Here is a 5,000-nt window from a genome sequence, read left to right as displayed (position 1 = left end):
CGTCGTTGTCGTTGTCGTTGCGTAAAGACTCGACGCGCACCCGTGCCGCGGGAGACACGGTGCGGCGGGGAGAATTTATTTGTGCGACAAAAGTATCGTATAGACGTGGCTTAACACGGCCAATACGGATGACGAGTCGTAATCGAACATATATTCGAACGGATCGTTCGGCCGCTCGGCGGCCTAGCGAAACCGTCAATTGCACGCGCGACAGAGATGCGGCGCTACGACCGGAGTCGCAGCGATCGCCGCTCGTCACGCGAACAGTGTGGCTTTTTGTTTTTATGCAGCCGGCCCTCAGACAGGAGTGGTCCTGGATATTTCTCCACGGACCGCAATGTGCGTTCGAAATGTCGATGTTCAAATGTGTCCTGCAGTTCACACTATGACGCGCAGTTAACTGCGTTCTTCATCGACCCGCGAGCCAAGTGATCCACCGTTCAGGGTAATCGTTTTGTTTTTGTGTGTGTTTTTGTATGAGAAAATATAAAAGGTGCGAAAAAATTAAACAAAAAAATTTGAAAATAATACTTATCATTAACGTGTACGACAAATGAAAAGAAAGAAAATCTCTTTTATTTGCGTGGTTGTACACAAAAATTAAAATATTATTTCAAAGTATCAATAGGCGATAGCGAACGCTAATCAAAGCGTGTCGCAACGCACACGTCGCGAATCGACGAGAGAGAGTCAACCGTCTCGGATTCGATTTTGATTCGTATCATTCACGTGTTTTTTGTATTTTTTTCTTTTTTTGCGAGTCTTTGACAACAACAAAACAAAAAGAAAAAACCAACGTTAATGATCCTTCCGCAGGTTCCCCTACGGAAACCTTGTTACGACTTTTACTTCCTCTAAATGATCAAGTTTGGTCAACTTCCCAGCAACGCCGACGGCCGTGAGGCCACCGCGTGTCGGTCCGAAGACCTCACTAAATCATTCAATCGGTAGTAGCGACGGGCGGTGTGTACAAAGGGCAGGGACGTAATCAACGCGAGCTTATGACTCGCGCTTACTAGGAATTCCTCGTTTATGGGGGATAATTGCAAACCCCAATCCCCAGCACGAAGGAGTTTCAACGGGTTGCCCGGGCCTCTAGGCCAGGGAGAACATGTTGATTCCTTCAGTGTAGCGCGCGTGCGGCCCAGGACATCTAAGGGCATCACAGACCTGTTATTGCTCAATCTCGTGCGGCTCGAAGCCGCCGGTCCCTCTAAGAAGAATTTTAATACGTCGCCAGTGAGTTGCGCTCCCCGAGAGTCGCGCACACCTTGAATGACGACGCCTATTTAGCAGGCTAGAGTCTCGTTCGTTACCGGAATTAACCAGACAAATCGCTCCACCAACTAAGAACGGCCATGCACCACCACCCACCGAATCAAGAAAGAGCTGTTAATCTGTCAATCCTTCCGGTGTCCGGGCCTGGTGAGATTTCCCGTGTTGAGTCAAATTAAGCCGCAGGCTCCACTCCTGGTGGTGCCCTTCCGTCAATTCCTTTAAGTTTCAGCTTTGCAACCATACTCCCCCCGGAGTCCAAAATCTTTGGTTTCCCGGAAGCTGCCCGCCGAGCCATTGTAGTAACGTCGGCGGATCGCTAGATGACATATTTACGGTTAGAACTAGGGCGGTATCTAATCGCCTTCGAACCTCTAACTTTCGTTCTTGATTGATGAAAACACCTTTGGCAAATGCTTTCGCTGATGTTCGTCTTGCGACGATCCAAGAATTTCACCTCTAACGTCGCAATACGAATGCCCCCAGTTATCCCTATTAATCATTACCTCGGAGTTCTGAAAACCAACAAAATAGAACCGAGATCATATTCTATTATTCCATGCACGAAATATTCAAGCGGCATTTTGAGCCCGCTTTGAGCACTCTAATTTGTTCAAAGTAAAATTGTCGGCCCACCTCGACACTCACCGAAGAGCACCGCGATAGGATTTTGATATTGAACCGGCGTTTTACCGCCGGCTCACCGACGATATGCTCCGCAGACGTGTCAGTATCACCGCGGATGCGGTGCACCGACAGCGCGGCGCACAAATGCAACTACGAGCTTTTTAACCGCAACAATTTTAGTATACGCTATTGGAGCTGGAATTACCGCGGCTGCTGGCACCAGACTTGCCCTCCAATTGTTCCTCGTTAAAATATTTAAAGTGTACTCATTCCGATTACGAGGCCTCGTAAGAGTCCCGTATCGTTATTTTTCGTCACTACCTCCCCGTGCCGGGAGTGGGTAATTTGCGCGCCTGCTGCCTTCCTTGGATGTGGTAGCCGTTTCTCAGGCTCCCTCTCCGGAATCGAACCCTGATTCCCCGTTACCCGTGACAACCATGGTAGTCGCAGAAACTACCATCGAAAGTTGATAAGGCAGACATTTGAAAGATGCGTCGCCGGTACTGGACCGTGCGATCGGCAAAAGTTATCCAGATTCATCAAAATTAACGACTTCGGACGCATGGCCCTCCGCCGATTGGTTTTGATCTAATAAAAGCACTCATCCCATCACTGGTCAGAGTTCTGATTGCATGTATTAGCTCTAGAATTACCACAGTTATCCAAGTAACTGAGTAAGATCTAAGGAACCAAAACTGATATATTGAGCCATTCGCGGTATCGCCTTAATACGGCTTGCACTGAGACATGCATGGCTTAATCTTTGAGACAAGCATATAACTACTGGCAGGATCAACCAGGGAGCTGCTTACGCAAACGACACGCCTACACCGCGGTCACGCGGCTTCGGCGAGCCGCTGGCTCGGCGGCGTCGAGGGGCGCGCGCTTGCGCGCGCGCCTTCTCGACACGCGTGAACGTAACGCGTCGAATTTGCACGCGACGCGACGTTCGCGCTTCATATCGATAGACTAACTTTGACCGGTCTACGAGCGGCCGTCCCGTCACGATCTCGCAACGAGGTGATGTACAACGATGCTCGACCACTGTGAGGGACATAAAACTGCAACGAACACGACCCCGCGGGCGGGAATCGATGTTGTGACAATTTGAAAATTGAACATTCATCTAAACGCAACTTCTCAATTTTTATTCAATACGTTATTGTAAACATATTAAAACTCGGCTGGCAATTACATGCGCACACACACGCATGATTCGCACTAGATACGATCAACGCCCGGAGCTTGAGGGATAAATTCCAACACGACGCTGCGCACACCGTTTCGACGATGGGCGCGTGTGCGTCCTCTTTTATACATTCTTTCCATATACGGTCGCCGTGGCGACCGCGCACGTGTCGAACACGCTAGGCGCCCTGCGTTGAGGTGTGCCTAGAAGCGTATTCTTTTAACATCACAGATAACACCGGGGGAGACGGTCCCAAATCTTGGTCGATTGGTAACATCACCATACGGTCTGCGAACGCGGTGCTATAATATAATTTTATATTATATTATATAAAATATGAGGAGGAGTAGTATGTATATTCTTTGTTATTTTGTGTTGACACAAGAGAGATATATAAAATGTACTATACACCACACACACAGAGAGAGAGAGAGCTGGGAAAGATCTCGGCGGTCTCGCATTCGAAATACGAATTTGATATAATTTCCTCCGAAAATCCATACCCATATCTATATCATCCATGCGCGAATATATGTATATAATATTCTCACACTTCGCACAAACACAAAAACAAGAACACATTCTCTCTCGTCCGTCGTTCGTGTCTATTTGAGACGAACGACGCGCGGCAACGAGAACGAGTCGACGCTGTGCGCACGACTGTTTCGCTCCACATCTATACCGAGAGCAATAGTCCGCGTCGGCATTGGAGCGGACGTCGAATGTTTCTCGTAGAGCGAGCGAGAGAGAGACGATTTTTCATTTTATTATGTATGTGTATTGGCGTGCAGTAGTAGCACGTAGTAGTACTAGTAGTAGTAGTAAAAAAAATATTATTATTTATTTTATTGACTGATATGATTTTGTTTGTTTTCTTTTTTTTGCATAGACATTTGTATTGATAGATATGTTTCTCGTTGAAGCTCGCAGCACACGCTCAGAGAAATGGCAATGTGGGTTTATTTGAAGAAAAGAAAAAACAAAAAAAACAATTATATTTATTAATAATATGTATGTATGTATGTATGTATGTATGTATGTATGTATGTATGTATAATAATGAATTATAATAATTATTCCGATGCAACGTCAGAGGAAAATGTTTCTCGTACAGGTGCGGCGCGCGACGGCCGGCCGCTCGACAGTTTCGCGCCGAATGTTTCTCGTTGAAGCTCGCAGCACACGCTCAGAGAAATGGCAATGTGGGTTTATTTGAAGAAAAGAAAAAACAATTATATTTATTAATAATATGTATGTATGTATGTATGTATGTATGTATAATAATGAATTATAATAATTATTCCGATGCAACGTCAGAGGAAAATGTTTCTCGTACAGGTGCGGCGCGCGACGGCCGGCCGCTCGACAGTTTCGCGCCGAATGTTTCTCGTTGAAGCTCGCAGCACACGCTCAGAGAAATGGCAATGTGGGTTTATTTGAAGAAAAGAAAAAACAAAAAAAACAATTATATTTATTAATAATATGTATGTATGTATGTATGTATGTATGTATGTATGTATGTATGTATGTATAATAATGAATTATAATAATTATTCCGATACAATGTCAGAGGAAAATGTTTCTCGTACAAGATCGCCACGCGACGCGACAAGATGCCGTTCAACGGCACGATATCTACAACTCTGTCGATATATATGTAGATAGTATCTACTCTGTCAAGTATATGTGTGTAACGTGTGGTGGTGTGTGGTGTGGGGTTTTGTTAGCGATAGCGATACGTTTCTAGTTAAAATTGAATATTTAAAAATAAAAACTCTTCTGGTAAGAAAAACTATTTATGGTTTATTATGGTGTGTCTAGTGCAACAACATCAACATTGTCATAATCATAATAATATAATTATTATTAGGGCTATAGGTTAACCTTCCAAATAGGGACCGTCGATTTA

The 5,000-nt window shown here is 45.2% G+C and overlaps 2 non-coding genes across 2 annotated transcripts; both read right to left on the bottom strand.

Moving 5' to 3' along the window:
* Positions 1-291: 291 nt before the first annotated feature.
* On the bottom strand, positions 292-448 carry LOC123719691. The gene has a single exon (XR_006755757.1). It is a non-coding gene; the product is annotated as a 5.8S ribosomal RNA (ribosomal RNA).
* A 351-nt stretch (positions 449-799) lies between these two features.
* Positions 800-2,705, bottom strand: LOC123719692. The gene has a single exon (XR_006755758.1). It is a non-coding gene; the product is annotated as a small subunit ribosomal RNA (ribosomal RNA).
* Positions 2,706-5,000: the final 2,295 nt, after the last annotated feature.

Source organism: Pieris brassicae, unplaced genomic scaffold (genome assembly GCF_905147105.1).
Source record: "Pieris brassicae unplaced genomic scaffold, ilPieBrab1.1, whole genome shotgun sequence".
Classification (NCBI taxonomy): domain Eukaryota; kingdom Metazoa; phylum Arthropoda; class Insecta; order Lepidoptera; family Pieridae; genus Pieris; species Pieris brassicae.
This window is presented reverse-complemented; position numbering and strand designations above follow the sequence as displayed.